At 45.0% G+C, this 16,564-nt stretch overlaps 1 non-coding gene across 1 annotated transcript; it reads right to left on the reverse strand.

Annotated features, from left to right (window-relative positions):
• Positions 1-8,288: 8,288 nt before the first annotated feature.
• On the reverse strand, positions 8,289-8,361 carry n-TKctt5. The gene has a single exon. It is a non-coding gene; the product is annotated as a tRNA-Lys (tRNA).
• Between the last annotated feature and the right edge of the window lie 8,203 nt (positions 8,362-16,564).

Genomic DNA, 16,564 nt, shown 5'->3' on the forward strand with positions numbered 1-16,564 from the left:
TCCCCGTGACGTCAACTCGGCCGATGGGCTGCAGCCAATCAGGGAGTGACACGTCCTAGGCGAAGGATAATTCTCCTTAATAGGGACGGGTTTCGTTTTCTCTCTCTCTTGCTTCTTACACTCTTGCTCCTGAAGATGTAAGCAATAAAGTTTTGCCGCAGAAGATTCTGGTCTGTGGTGTTCTTCCTGGCCGGGCGTGAGAACGCGTCTAATAACAATTGGTGCCGAATTCCGGGACGAGAAAAAACTCGGGACTGGCGCAAGGAAGATCCCTCATTCCAGAACCAGAACTGCGGGTCGCGGTAATAAAGGTTCCCGTAAAGCAGACTGTTAAGAAGGATTCAACTGTATGAATTCAGAACTTTTCAGCTGGGGAACGAGAGTACCAGTGAGTATAGCTTTACGAGGTAAGCCTGGCCTTGAACTTTCTAAGGAAATTCAAGACAGTCTATCAGAAGTAAAGTGGAAAATGTTTGGCCTTGAATTTTTTCTAGTGTTAGAAGCCCTTTTGTTCCTTTTCACATGTTATCAAGTGGTTAAGGCAGGGCGGATTCTAGATGAAATTCAGGACAATCTATCAGAAGTAAAGCGGGGAGAGAGAGTAGGAGCAAAGAGAAAATATGGTACACAAAATAAGTATACAGGCCTTTCCAAGGGTCTTGAACCCGAGGAAAAGTTTAGGTCAGGTAAGAATACCTGGGGAGAGATTAGAAGGAAGGAAAAGAAAAAAGAAAAGAAAAAAGATCGATTAGCGGAGGTCTCTAGGAGATACTCGTCACTAGATGAGCTCAGGAAGCCAGCTCTTGGTAGCTCTGAATCAGATGATGAATTCTCCTCTGAAGAAACAGACTGGGAGGAAGAAGCAGCTCATTATGAGAAAAAAGGGTACCAGCCAGGTAAAGTGCTAGCTAATCAGTTAAGGAAGCCAAAAGCGGCTGGCGAAGGCCAGTTTGCTGATTGGCCTCAGGGCAGTCGGTTTCAAGGTCCGCCCTATGCGGAGCCCCCGCCCTGCGTAGTGCGTCAGCAATGCGCAGAGAGGCAATGCGCAGAGAGATGCGCAGAGAGGCAATGCGCAGAGAGATGCGCAGAGAGGCAGTGCGCAGAGAGACAATGCGCAGAGAGGCAGTGCGCAGACTCATTCATTCCCAGAGAGGAACAAAGGAAAATACAACAGGCATTTCCGGTCTTTGAAGGAGCCGAGGGTGGGCGTGTCCACGCTCCGGTAGAATACTTACAGATTAAAGAGCTTGCCGAGTCGGTCCGTAAATACGGAACCAATGCTAATTTTACCTTGGTGCAGTTAGACAGGCTTGCCGGCATGGCACTAACTCCTGCCGACTGGCAAACGGTTGTAAAAGCCGCTCTCCCTAGTATGGGCAAATATATGGAATGGAGAGCTCTTTGGCATGAAACTGCACAAGCGCAGGCCCGAGCAAACGCAGCTGCTTTGACTCCAGAGCAGAGAGATTGGACTTTTGACTTGTTAACGGGTCAGGGAGCTTATTCTGCTGATCAAACAAACTACCATTGGGGAGCTTATGCCCAAGTTTCCTCCACGGCTATTAGGGCCTGGAAGGCGCTCTCCCGAGCAGGTGAAACCACTGGTCAATTAACAAAAGTTGTCCAGGGACCTCAGGAGTCCTTCTCAGATTTTGTGGCCAGAATGACAGAGGCAGCAGAGCGTATTTTTGGAGATTCAGAGCAAGCCGCGCCTCTGGTAGAACAGCTAATCTATGAGCAAGCCACAAAGGAGTGCCGAGCGGCCATAGCCCCAAGAAAGAACAAAGGCTTACAAGACTGGCTCAGGGTCTGTCGAGAGCTTGGGGGACCTCTCACCAATGCAGGCTTAGCGGCCGCCATCCTCCAATCTCAGAACCGCTCCATGAGCAGAAATGATCAGAGGACATGTTTTAATTGCGGAAAGCCTGGGCATTTTAAGAAAGATTGCAGAGCTCCAGATAAACAGGGAGGGACTCTCACTCTTTGCTCTAAGTGTGGCAAGGGTTATCATAGAGCTGACCAGTGTCGCTCTGTGAGGGATATAAAGGGCAGAATTCTTCCCCCACCTGATAGTCAATCAGCTTATGTGCCAAAAAACGGGTCATCGGGCCCTCGGTCCCAGGGCCCTCAAAGATATGGGAACCGGTTTGTCAGGACCCAGGAAGCAGTCAGAGAGGCGACCCAGGAAGACCCACAAGGGTGGACCTGCGTGCCGCCTCCGACTTCCTACTAATGCCTCAAATGAGTATTCAGCCGGTGCCAGTGGAGCCTATACCATCCTTGCCCCCGGGAACCATGGGCCTTATTCTCGGCCGGGGTTCACTCACCTTGCAGGGCTTAGTAGTCCACCCTGGAGTTATGGATTGTCAACATTCCCCTGAAATACAGGTCCTGTGCTCAAGCCCTAAGGGCGTTTTTTCTATTAGTAAAGGAGATAGGATAGCTCAGCTGCTGCTCCTCCCTGATAATACCAGGGAGAAATCTGCAGGACCTGAGATAAAGAAAATGGGCTCCTCAGGAAATGATTCTGCCTATTTGGTTGTATCTTTAAATGATAGACCTAAGCTCCGCCTTAAGATTAATGGAAAAGAGTTTGAAGGCATCCTTGATACCGGAGCAGATAAAAGTATAATCTCTACACATTGGTGGCCCAAAGCATGGCCCACCACAGAGTCATCTCATTCATTACAGGGCCTAGGATATCAATCATGTCCCACTATAAGCTCCATTGCCTTGACGTGGGAATCCTCTGAAGGACAGCAAGGGAAATTCATACCTTATGTGCTCCCACTCCCGGTTAACCTCTGGGGAAGGGATATTATGCAGCATTTGGGCCTTATTTTGTCCAATGAAAACGCCCCATCGGGAGGGTATTCAGCTAAAGCAAAAAATATCATGGCAAAGATGGGTTATAAAGAAGGAAAAGGGTTAGGACATCAAGAACAGGGAAGGATAGAGCCCATCTCACCTAATGGAAACCAAGACAGACAGGGTCTGGGTTTTCCATAGCGGCCATTGGGGCAGCACGGCCCATACCATGGAAAATGGGGAATCCAGTGTGGGTTCCTCAATGGCCCCTATCCTCTGAAAAACTGGAAGCTGTGATTCAACTGGTAGAGGAACAATTAAAACTAGGCCATATTGAGCCATCTACCTCACCTTGGAATACTCCAATTTTTGTAATTAAGAAAAAGTCAGGAAAGTGGAGACTGCTCCATGACCTCAGAGCCATTAATGAGCAAATGAACTTATTTGGCCCAGTACAGAGGGGTCTCCCTGTACTTTCCGCCTTACCACGTGGCTGGAATTTAATTATTATAGATATTAAAGATTGTTTCTTTTCTATACCTTTGTGTCCAAGGGATAGGCCCAGATTTGCCTTTACCATCCCCTCTATTAATCACATGGAACCTGATAAGAGGTATCAATGGAAGGTCTTACCACAGGGAATGTCCAATAGTCCTACAATGTGCCAACTTTATGTACAAGAAGCTCTTTTGCCAGTGAGGGAACAATTCCCCTCTTTAATTTTGCTCCTTTACATGGATGACATCCTCCTGTGCCATAAAGACCTTACCATGCTACAAAAGGCATATCCTTTTCTACTTAAAACTTTAAGTCAGTGGGGTTTACAGATAGCCACAGAAAAGGTCCAAATTTCTGATACAGGACAATTCTTGGGCTCTGTGGTGTCCCCAGATAAGATTGTGCCCCAAAAGGTAGAGATAAGAAGAGATCACCTCCATACCTTAAATGATTTTCAAAAGCTGTTGGGAGATATTAATTGGCTCAGACCTTTTTTAAAGATTCCTTCCGCTGAGTTAAGGCCTTTGTTTGGTATTTTAGAAGGAGATCCTCATATCTCCTCCCCTAGGACTCTTACTCTAGCTGCTAACCAGGCCTTACAAAAAGTGGAAAAAGCCTTACAGAATGCACAATTACAATGTATTGAGGATTCGCAGCCTTTCAGTTTGTGTGTCTTTAAGACAGCACAATTGCCAACTGCAGTTTTGTGGCAGAATGGGCCATTGTTGTGGATCCATCCAAACGTATCCCCAGCTAAAATAATAGATTGGTATCCTGATGCAATTGCACAGCTTGCCCTTAAAGGTCTAAAAGCAGCAATCACCCACTTTGGGCGAAGTCCATATCTTTTAATTGTACCTTATACCGCTGCACAGGTTCAAACCTTGGCAGCCACATCTAATGATTGGGCAGTTTTAGTTACCTCCTTTTCAGGAAAAATAGATAACCATTATCCAAAACATCCAATCTTACAGTTTGCCCAAAATCAATCTGTTGTGTTTCCACAAATAACAGTAAGAAACCCACTTAAAAATGGGATTGTGGTATATACTGATGGATCAAAAACTGGCATAGGTGCCTATGTGGCTAATGGTAAAGTGGTATCCAAACAGTATAATGAAATTTCACCTCAAGTGGTAGAATGTTTAGTGGTTTTAGAAGTTTTAAAAACCTTTTTAGAACCCCTTAATATTGTGTCAGATTCCTGTTATGTGGTTAATGCAGTAAATCTTTTAGAAGTGGCTGGAGTGATTAAGCCTTCCAGTAGAGTTGCCAATATTTTTCAGCAAATACAATTAGTTTTGTTATCTAGAAGATTTCCTGTTTATATTACTCATGTTAGAGCCCATTCAGGCCTACCTGGCCCCATGGCTCTGGGAAATGATTTGGCAGATAAGGCCACTAAAGTGATGGCTGCTGCCCTATCATCCCCGGTAGAGGCTGCAAAAAATTTTCATAACAATTTTCATGTGACGGCTGAAACATTACGCAGTCGTTTCTCCTTGACAAGAAAAGAAGCCCGTGACATTGTTACTCAATGTCAAAGCTGCTGTGAGTTCTTGCCAGTTCCTCATGTGGGAATTAACCCACGCGGTATTCGACCTCTACAGGTCTGGCAAATGGATGTTACACATGTTTCTTCCTTTGGAAAACTTCAATATCTCCATGTGTCCATTGACACATGTTCTGGCATCATGTTTGCTTCTCCGTTAACCGGAGAAAAGGCCTCACATGTGATTCAACATTGTCTTGAGGCATGGAGTGCTTGGGGGAAACCCAGACTCCTTAAGACTGATAATGGACCAGCTTATACGTCTCAAAAATTCCAACAGTTCTGCCGTCAGATGGACGTGACCCACCTGACTGGACTTCCATACAACCCTCAAGGACAGGGTATTGTTGAGCGTGCGCATCGCACCCTCAAAACCTATCTTATAAAACAGAAGAGGGGAATTGAAGAGATTTTACCCCGAGCACCAAGAGTGTCTGTGTCTTTGGCACTCTTTACACTCAATTTTTTAAATATTGATGCTCATGGCCATACTGCGGCTGAACGTCATTGTTCAGAGCCAGATAGGCCCAATGAGATGGTTAAATGGAAAAATGTCCTTGATAATAAATGGTATGGCCCGGATCCTATTTTGATAAGATCCAGGGGAGCTATCTGTGTTTTCCCACAGAATGAAGACAACCCATTTTGGATACCAGAAAGACTCACCCGAAAAATCCAGACTGACCAAGGGAATACTAATGTCCCTCGTCTTGGTGATGTCCAGGGCGTCAATAATAAAAAGAGAGCAGCGTTGGGGGATAATGTCGATATTTCCACTCCCAATGACGGTGATGTATAATGCTCAAGTATTCTCCTACTTTTTTACCACTAACTAGGAACTAGGTTTAGCCTTGATTCAGACAGCCTTGGCTCTGTCTGGACAGGTCCAGATGACTGACACCATTAACACTTTGTCAGCCTCAGTGACTACAGTCATAGATGAACAGGCCTCAGCTAATGTCAAGATACAGAGAGGTCTCATGCTGGTTAATCAACTCATAGATCTTGTCCAGAAACAACTAGATGTATTATGGCAAATAACTCAGCAGGGATGTGAACAAAAGTTTCCGGGATTGTGTGTTATTTCCATTCAGTATGTTAAATTTACTAGGGCAGCTAATTTGTCAAAAAGTCTTTTTCAGTATATGTTACAGAATTGGATGGCTGAATTTGAACAGATCCTTCGGGAATTGAGACTTCAGGTCAACTCCACGCGCTTGGACCTGTCGCTGACCAAAGGATTACCCAATTGGATCTCCTCAGCATTTTCCTTCTTTAAAAAATGGGTGGGATTAATATTATTTGGAGATACACTTTGCTGTGGATTAGTGTTGCTTCTTTGATTGGTCTGTAAGCTTAAGGCCCAAACTAGGAGAGACAAGGTGGTTATTGCCCAGGCGCTTGCAGGACTAGAACATGGAGCTTCCCCTGATATATCTATGCTTAGGCAATAGGTCGCTGGCCACTCAGCTCTTACATCTCACGAGGCTAGTCTCATTGCACGGGATAGAGTGAGTGTGCTTCAGCAGCCCGAGAGAGTTGCACGGCTAAGCACTGCAGTAGAAAGGCTCTGCGGCATATATGAGCCTATTCTAGGGAGACATGTCATCTTTCAAGAAGGTTGAGTGTCCAAGTGTCCTTCTCTCCAGGCAAAACGACACGGGAGCAGGTCAGGGTTGCTCTGGGTAAAAGCCTGTGAGCCTAAGAGCTAATCCTGTACATGGCTCCTTTACCTACACACTGGGGATTTGACCTCTATCTCCACTCTCATTAATATGGGTGGCCTATTTGCTCTTATTAAAAGGAAAGGGGGAGATGTTGGGAGCCGCGCCCACATTCGCCGTTACAAGATGGCGCTGACAGCTGTGTTCTAAGTGGTAAACAAATAATCTGCGCATGTGCCGAGGGTGGTTCTCCACTCCATGTGCTCTGCCTTCCCCGTGACGTCAACTCGGCCGATGGGCTGCAGCCAATCAGGGAGTGACACGTCCTAGGCGAAGGATAATTCTCCTTAATAGGGACGGGTTTCGTTTTCTCTCTCTCTTGCTTCTTACACTCTTGCTCCTGAAGATGTAAGCAATAAAGTTTTGCCGCAGAAGATTCTGGTCTGTGGTGTTCTTCCTGGCCGGGCGTGAGAACGCGTCTAATAACAATCCCCTCTCCCTGCTCTCTAGTTGGATAGCTGAGTCTATGCAGCTCCTTACCCTTCTTTCTGAAGCCTGACTAGTTTGATGTCTATTCCTGCTGTGTATGCTCACATTTCCTTCCTCGATTCTTATAAAGCAGAAAAAGGACCTTTGCCATCATTACCTCAAACGTGGCATCACACATGGTGTAACCATGTTCCTGAAAGGAAAAACCCACTTAGGGGAAGAGCCAAGACAGTGGCATAGGGGCCTTTGCTCCTTTTCTGATTCCTTTTCCTCTGACCACTTCTTTCTCATAAAGCCTATTCTCTGTAGTGTTTAAGAGTATGGGTGCATTGGCTAAGCACAGTTCACTGCCCAATCTACCTCCTCTGCATCAGACACCCTAGAAATTTCCCTCAATAAACTTTTCATTAAGTAAGAAAGAACTTTCACTATTAGGAGTTCCAAGGGGGAGCTGTCACTGCTTAAAACAGCTTTACAGGAGGGCTCGTAGTGGGGCCCATGTGACTCTGTGAGATTCTGAAGGCACCTTGGGTAAATCAAAAGTCATTTCAGAATTCCCCTGGCATCATGTAAGGTGAATGTTCATCAGTGCCTCAGGAGCCATTTTGTTGCTTTTCTTACACTCATCTGTAAGGTGATCCTTTCCAGTACAGATTCTGTCTGGAGTCAGTCTGTGGCAGATGTTGGCATATAGATTATTTGCTACAGACCAACTGGTCTCATAAACATAAAGGAGTCCCTGCAACAACCCTGTTGGAGACACCAGACGTCTTTATCAATGGTGACACTAAGTTCTTGATACCTAGACTTGGAAAGAGCATATGAGGAGATGTCAGTCCTTGCACCCACAGCACTAAGGCCTAGGAGGAAATGGTGATGAAAAGGTGATGGCAGTTAGGGGCTCTCTTCGCTGGCAGACCAGTGAAGGGGAGGAATCAGAGGACTGATCTCACAAATGAAAACACTCTTCTAAATGATAATAAATCAATCAAGGGACCAATTGTACAAGAATGCAAAAATCAGAATTTTTTGCAGAAAAGGTACTGGCTGAAAAGCAGGGGGTGAGGCCATCAAGGCAAACCCACCAAGTATCATTTGGAGGAACTAAATACTGGCTACTAATATCAGGATCTTTGCCAAAATATTGTCTGGACACTTTTGTTCCTTTAACAATTAGAGCAGCAGACAAGGAATAATAGGTTGCCAAAACCTTACTTGGACTTGAGGGGAGATATACCCATAACAAAGGGCATCCCTTTTAGTTTGGGTCTGCAGCCAAACCAACATGGGGCTTGAACCCATGACCCTGAGATTAAGAGTCTCATGATCTACCAACTGACCTAGCCAGGTTGTTTGTAATTAAAGCAAGTTTTTGAGACTTACTTAAGCCACCTTGTGAAAGTTAGCACCAATCGCCAAGCCAATGGTGTAGCTCGTTCCTGCACCTGCACAAAGGCAGACATACTCTGCCAGTGATTTAGAACAGTAATGTTTAAAAATATCTTGGCAAATAGGATTGGCATTTCCAAAAGCAAGCTGTTTAGTTTACTAAAGGGGTTCTCAGGCTCTTGGACCCCAAACAAGCACTCAGCCATCTCCACCAGGTGGCAAATGAAAGAATTTTAAGATTCATCCGGGCCCTGCAGCACCTTAGTGAGTGCAGTGGATGAGCCCAAACCAGGGGGCAGTCCCTTCTAAGCAGCCAGCCTGGTGGACCTGAGCCAGAAGGTCACAGGAAAAAAGCATCTAGGCCTCCAAGGTGTTACAAGGTGGCTCACCCAAAATCCTCCTTGCGGTCCACGACTCAGTGTCCAGTTGCACACGATTTTTAATTTTGATTTCATTTGCCATCTCTGCCACTTCTGATTTCCATAATACAAAGTTGCCGCCAGTAAATGCAGCCCAGGCCTCGAAAATTTCCCAGGAATAAGCCATCCCTCTGCAGAGGACCCAAGGAGCACCAAAGTGAAGGGAGCAGTGGGGACATAATTAGACACTGCCGCTTTAAGTTTTTTCAGAATCTTAAACTCTAGTGGTCGATATTGATAGCAGGGTGGGGTGCCACAGGAGCATCCTCAGTCTCCTGTGAAGACTGAAGTTCACCATCTATTTCCTCCTCTTCCTCACTTGCTGTCTGGCTTTTCTCCAAGTCAGTTTTGGGGGACAGAGACTCTCTAAGGACTATGGTTCCACTCCTTAGGGAGAGGGGTAAGGCTAGGGCCTTCTTTTTCTGCCCTTTTTTAGTTTTAAGAGAGACCTGAGGCCATTGTTGTAGGGAAGGTATTAGATCATACATTTGGTCTCTAATGAATAGAGGGCCCTAAGCAGTTTTAATTGTTCCTTTTGGGTCTCTACCATATGGCACAGGAAAGCTACGTTAGCAGTTAATTGACAACAGACATTGGACATGGCAGGTGAATCTAAAGTTCACTGCACCTAAAGTCCTATAGGGTGGCAGCAGAAAGAAAGACAGGAGTGTGGCAGCACCTCTCAGTGGGGGTCGGGGGGAGCAAAGCTAGGGCAATTGTGGCTATTTTGGGTGAATCACAATAGTGCTCCGATTCAATAACAAGCTGCCTCCTCTGCAAGAGTCTCTTCATTAGCGGGTGGCATTTCACTATCAAGATCAATAAGGGAAGGATACAGGCCTGCCATCTTAATTTCCTCCCTAGGTGGGGGCAAAGAAATATCCTTAATGAGTAGTAAAGGGGGAAGATCTGTGATGCCATCAGCCACAGAAGGTGAAGCGGTCAAAGATTCCTCTCTTAAAGGGGAAGGAGACGGTGTATAAATTACTAGGTTAGCAGAAGAATGGGAGACAGATTCTTTAAAAGACCACTCTCCCTCGGACACCAAGCATTGGCGATCTAGCCATTCGGGGGTGGTTTTTAAAAAGTTCTTAACGAGAGACCAGTTGTTAAAGGCCATAACAGGTATTTCTGTAGGTCCAAATGCTTCATAATAATCTCTGAAACAATCACCAACTCTGCACCATCTCTTTACATCAGTCATTCCCTCTTGGGGGAACCATGAGCAAATCTCTCCCACATAATCTAAAAATTTCTTCAAATCCTTTTCCTTGACCCTAGATCCTCAAGTTTAGAGTGACTCCTTGAGCGCTGTCACAAAAAATGACTGCTTAGAAAATGCTTGTCCCATGTCTTACCGTATTTCTCCTAAGATCTGTGCTGCTTATGTTCTCTCTCCTGGACTGTCTCATGGTTGGGTTGACAGTAGGGTTGTGCCGAACCAAAGCTGCTCTATGGCGCTTCCTGAGATGAGCAGGTAGGCCTATCCTCCAATTACGAGTGGTGTTCTCTTCCTCAATGATCCCCTGGAAGCCCCACATTCTGGATGCCAGTTTGTCCTGACCCACAGGACAATCAAACAGGGACTTGAGGGGCTACCTGGAAGAAAATGGGGGAACAAGAAACACAACAGACAGAAGTCTTATGATCAAGCTGACAATTTTTTATTTTTCCCACACAGGTTATATACTCATAGGAGAAAGAAGGGGATGGAGGGGATCTACTATTGCTGCAGCCTATGCTGCTTGCACTGGTGAGAGATGGAGAATGTGGCACTGTGGTTTGGCCTACAACCTACAAGCTCCATAGTTATTCCTGGTGAGTCAAGATGTGGGGCAGCTGATATGGAGACAAGTTAGGGTGCAGCAGCCTGGAAGTCCTGCAGAAGCATGTCATAACTGAATACAGCCAGTCCTAGGCCTGCCAACCAGCACCCAGCATAAATCCATTATAGCTGCAGTCTGCTACGTCCACTCCAGTGCAGTCTGCTTGGTAGGCCTAAGAGCCTGAAAGCAGTCAAGAGGTGAAGAGATTCAAGGAAACTTTGCCTCCTGGAACGTTGGCATTCCCATAGCCCTATACTCAAAACCTGTCCTTGCGTTAGTCTGATGTTTGGATCCCTGTGCTCTCTTTCAGTATTGTTTTATTATAAGTGCCTTTAAGGATTGATTTTTGACATAGATAAGCCTCCACCAGCGTTCCAATGGTTCCTAGAAAATCCTTTAGGCCAAGGGTGAGCTTGGAATTCAGTGAGAATGTTACCTATTCAGTAACATTCAAATTCACTTCTAGTAGAGACAGTGAAAATAATCAGGCATTACAAAGTACAGATCTAGGAAAGCTCAGGGCTAGTCTGCATAGTAATTACTTAGGACAATAGTTGAGTCACACCCAAACACAGGAATACACAATGACCTAGCAAATAGGTGGATTGTCATATGAAAGAGTTAGTGGAAGGGAATTCCCCTGGTACAGGTTTCTTCTCTAGGCCCAGAGGAATAGCATAATCAGGTATTTACTAAAGAACCCCTGGTGGTAGGTTTAACAATAGACTAGCATTGCATCAGAACATTCACTTGGCTCCATTTTAAATGATAAATGTGGACTGGTCCCCGCCAACTTTTGATTTATGCATTCTTTTTGTTTTGTGTCCTGTAACTTGGCAGATATGTTTGCCTGGCTTTTCTTGTTTTTCTTCTGTACAAAAAAAAAAAAAAAGTCATTCTTGTGTCCTGTCTGTTTGTCACCCCATTCTTGCCTACTCCTTGCTCACCTACAAACAGAAACTCATTCCCCGCAGATAGGAGACCCAATAGAGGTTAGACTGCGGCAGCAGTCCCTATTGTTTGTCCTGATGTGAGATGCACAAAAGTAGAGCCTGGTGAGCCTTGTGATGGCAGACATCAAGGGCAGGAAGGTGTGTGGCAGTCAGGAGCTTAGACAGAACCAGTCCCCAAACACCCTGCTTAATTTCAACATCACCCTTATCTGGGCAACAGCAAAATATCTGAGACAAGTCTCAGCAATGATCCAGTATTTTTGGAGCTCCAAAAACCAGAAACCTTGAAGCAGACCAACAATTCCTAACAATGAATATTTGCATGTGAAGCTGTCTGAACATTAAAATATTATACTATGTGACACACCACAGTTTCCAGTGGAGAGATGGGAAAGACTGAGGAACAGAATGGGGAGGGAGTGGTAGAAAAAGGCAGAACTAAAGATGCTAAGGTGGTGATAGATGTGAGAGAAGGCTGTGGTGGATGAGTATGCAGTAGATGGTTACAGGCTGTTGCTGAGTGGAGCCAACAGTGAGGTAGTTTGCAGCATCCTGGAGCTTGCACTCTGACACAGCAGAACACACTGTTCAGTTGCACAATCACTCTGGTTTTGAGCAATAACAGGATGTCCAAGAAAAAGAATAGTTCATTTTCTGAACTGAACCTCCTCAAAAGATCTCTATCTTCCAATGCTGCCCCCAGGAGGCCACTTAGGTATCTGTAGTTCACTGTCTCAGGCTGTGTTGAAGCCTGGGTTTAATGTGGATTTCCATGGTCCAAAGACAACAGGAGCCATGTTGATGTCCCTGGCCAGAGTTACCACTGAAGGCCATATGGACATCCTTGATCTGAGCCAATACCTAAGGTCACACTATTTATGTGCCCATGGGCCTTGTTGCCACTGGAGGTCATATTATGTATGTCCTGCAATGCCACCTGAAGCCATGTTGATGTCCAAGTCAGTGTTGCTGCATAGGGCCATGTCTGGGTTTGTGATCTTGTGAGACCCCGACTTAGAGTGTTTCTCCCTAGAAGGTAAAGCCCCTGGACATTCCCCAAGCTTGTTTTCCCTGATCTCTAAAAATACAGCCAGAAAGAAGCTCTTTGTTCTCTATAGCCACAAAAAGCCTTTTTGTGAGCCTTACAGCCAGAGATGTGATAATTGTAATTTTACCAAGGACATCCAGCAGAGAAGAACTCTCCTCCCAACTCCTTCCAATCCCTCAGCTAGCTGTTAAAAGCCCCCTACTGTTACCACTCAGGGTTGAACTCCCCTGCCCTGTGCTGTGTGAGGAGTTCGTCCTCAGCTAGCTGATAATAAAACCTCTTGCAGTTTGCATCAGGTGTGGTTTCCTCTAGAGTCATTGGGGTGCTGGCCAGCTCATCCCGGAACTTGAGCGGAGGCCCAGCTTTGGGGATCTTAGATCTTAACGCAGCCAGGGTCTGTGTTGTTATTCGTGGCACTTTACCACTGGAGGCTTGCTGGTGTCCATGGTCTGTGTTGCAGCCTGAACCCGTGTTGATGTCTCTGTGCTGTGCTGCCACCCAAGGGCAGTATTGATGTGAGTGACCCACGCTGTCATCTGAGACCATGGGTGCTGCACTTGTCCTGAGATGCTGCTGAGAGCTATGATGGTGTCTGTGGCCCATATAGCAGCAGAGGGCTGAGTTGATATCTGTGGTCTGTACTGCCACTGGAGATCATGCTGAGGTACATGGCATATGCTCATCCTGGTAACCATGTGGAAGTCCATGATCCATGCTTCCGCTGACTGTAAAAGACAAGAAAGCTACTATTGTTATGGTATTGTTGACTACAGACTAACAGGTGAGAAAGGGGTACATAGTGACAACCCTTTACCCCCAGCTCACCTGACTAGCCCAAATATAACAGCAAAGACAGAAAACTATTAAAGAGAACTCTTGGGGAAAGAATTGAGAGACCCAAAGAGAACAGAGACTCCATAGGAAGACTAACAGAGTCAACTATCCTGGACTCTTGGGTCAGAGTCCCATGACCATCCCCACTCCCTGTTCCCTTCTCTAATTATGACACTAGGAAGACTGAGCACTGAAATGTGTTGTAAACTTAGAGCCTCACAATCAGATCCTGTTAGGTTTGCAGCCTGTTTGTCTCTAAAGAGAAACTAATGGCCTTCCAAGGGCCCAGGGGGGTTATTGGTTTGCCTTGTGTGCTCCAATATGGTCATTCAAAGTGGACTGCTATCAGTGTGTGGTTTCTCTGCATTAATTCCTAGGACATCAAGAAGAACCACCTGATACTGAGCTTTCTTATTGTTTTTTTCACAGCTTCTAAATGCCACAACCACCAAATACCCCAGCTCTGTACATCCTCTTGGACTTTAACCTGAGGGAATTTAATCTGCTGATTCTTACAATAATTTTGTCACCGTGTGTTTGGTGATACACTTGAAGCAGTTCTCCAAGAAGAAGCATAGCATTGTCCTACACAAACTTCCACAAACCCCGATTTGGTCATCGCATTTTAAAACTTTCATTTGTTTCTGTAAATGGAGTTTAGAGGGAGATGCTCCATCTGTAGCAGCCTCAGGAATCCAGGTTCAGTCATCTGGGCACCAATTAAATATATGAACTGTGGGATGGGCAAAGTAGCATGCTGCTTTAATCTCAGCACTTGGGAGGCAGAGAGAAGTGGATTTCTGTGAGTTTGAGGCTAGCCTGGTCCACATACTGTGTTCCAGGACAGCCAGGCTGGAGTAAAAAGCAATGTGATTGCCAGTCAGCAGGAAAGACATACTGTTGAGCTGCAGAGATTAGGGAGGATTGGGGAGTTCATATAGCAAAGTATCTAAGAAAATACCCCAAAATAGAAGGACTGACCTGACACATAGATGCTGTTTTATGAGTAATAAGACAGATGTAGACACATGGAACTTTTCTTTTCATTATTTGTTTTTTATTAGATATTTTCTTCATTTACATTTCAAATGCTATCCCAAAAGTCCCCTATACCCTTCCCCCACCCTGCTCCCCAACCCACTCACTCCCACTTCTTGGCCCTGGCTTTCCCCTGTACTGGGGCATATAAAGGTTGCTAGACCAAGGGGCCTCTCTTTCCAATTATGGCCAACTAGGCCATCTTCTGCTACATATGCAGCTAGAGACACGAGTTCTGGGGGTACTGATTAGTTCATATTGTTGTTCCACCTATAGGATTGCAGACCACATGGAACTTATATGCACCAGAAAGTGTTGAGAAATGTTCATTTGACAGGCTGAGGATTCTCAACGTACAGGGAAGTAAGGTTCAAGCCTCTGGAACAGTGCTCAGATGGCTGTCACAGAGAGTTGGAGGAGGGTGAGAAAGTTTTGGGAAGACCTCCATGGACAATTCGGACTTTTGCTGAAGAGTGTGAAGGGTCCAGGTCGAATCAGGTATCAAGAGTTCTAGTCCTGACTTTTCATGGTTTCTCCACTCGGTAGGTGTAAGAGAGGAAAGTGGATGGATGGGATGTTATCTGGGGATGGCATTTTTGAGGAACAGGTCATAACCATCCCATTGTTTGTAAGGAATATGCAAAGGTGCTGTAACTGAACTACTTCTGAAATGTAACAAAAATCTGACATAGTAAATGGTGTGAATTCTGAGTTGAAGAAAGGTTTTTGTTTTGTTTTGTTTTGTTTTGTTTTGTTTTGTTTTGTTTTTTAAGGAAATTCATAACCTGGAGAGGAACTTCCGATAATTAAATAATGTTAAAAAGGATCATCCAGGCTACTCTGCTTCTTCTTCTTCTTCTTCTTGCCCTGATCTTTCTTCCATTGGCTCTGTCTCACTTGACATGAGATGGGCCCCTGGATCCAACTTCCACTATGAATAAATCTCTTCAACCTCCACCTCTCTACAAAGAATACTTCCTCTATCCATTAGCTCCCAGAAATATGGTCTTGAGCTACGAGATTCATGGTCATACTCTAAATTAAATTAGTCTCAAATCTATGGTGCCTATTTCATGTACAATCTTTGTTTTAAGGGTAGTGCTTAAAATATAAAGACTAAAAGGATAAAAGTCCATCATATTGATTTAATACAGTTTATATGAATTTGCTTGATCCAGCTTGCTGATTGCATTAAACAAATATTGCAGGCACATTTTTTTTCATTTTGTTCTCATACAAAAGCTTCTTTTCCTGCCCTGAATAACACAGCAACTATTCTGATGTTGATAATAACACTCACAACATATACTATTGCTATATTTCAATATAACTCTTTAAAATTCACTCATAAGAAGTGAACAATATTCTCTTATTTACTATTCCTTCTTTCTGTGTCTCCTTTATGACAGCTGCATCCCTGTATGTTTCTTGTATGTATATAGGAGGCACATTTGCTGAGCTGAGGTTATGTGAATTAGGACTTACTTACATTTGGGCTCATTATGTAAATGCCAGGGTTCATTGCTTTGCAACACTTGAAATTCTCAGTGTTATTTTTTTAATTAATTGTTTTATTTGTTTGCATTCTAGCTGTTACTACCCCTCCCAGACCACTCACAGCTCTTCACTCCATTACCCCTCCTCCTTCCCCTTGCTTATGAGAGGATGCTCCCCTTATTCCCCCCGGGTATTCCCCTTCCCTGAGGCTTCAGATCTGTGGAGGATTAAGTGTGTCTTCTCCCACAGAGGCCAGACCCGGCAATTCTCTGCTATATGTGCTAGAGGTCTTGGACCAGCTGATGAATCCTGCCTGGTTGGTGGCTTAGTCTCTGAGAACTCCCAAGGGTCCAGGTTTGTTGAAATTGCTAGTCTTCTTATTGTGTTGCCCTCCCCTTCAGCTCCTTCAATCCTTCCCCTAATTACTCCATAGGGGTTCCCAACTTCAATCCAGTGGTTGGGTATAAGTATAAGCATCTATCTCACTCAGCTGCTGGTGAAGCCTCTCAAAGGTCAGCCATGTCAGGTCCCCATCTGTAAACACATAAT

Source organism: Mus musculus, chromosome 11, assembly GCF_000001635.26.
Source record: "Mus musculus strain C57BL/6J chromosome 11, GRCm38.p6 C57BL/6J".
In the NCBI taxonomy this organism is placed as follows: Eukaryota; Metazoa; Chordata; class Mammalia; order Rodentia; family Muridae; genus Mus; species Mus musculus.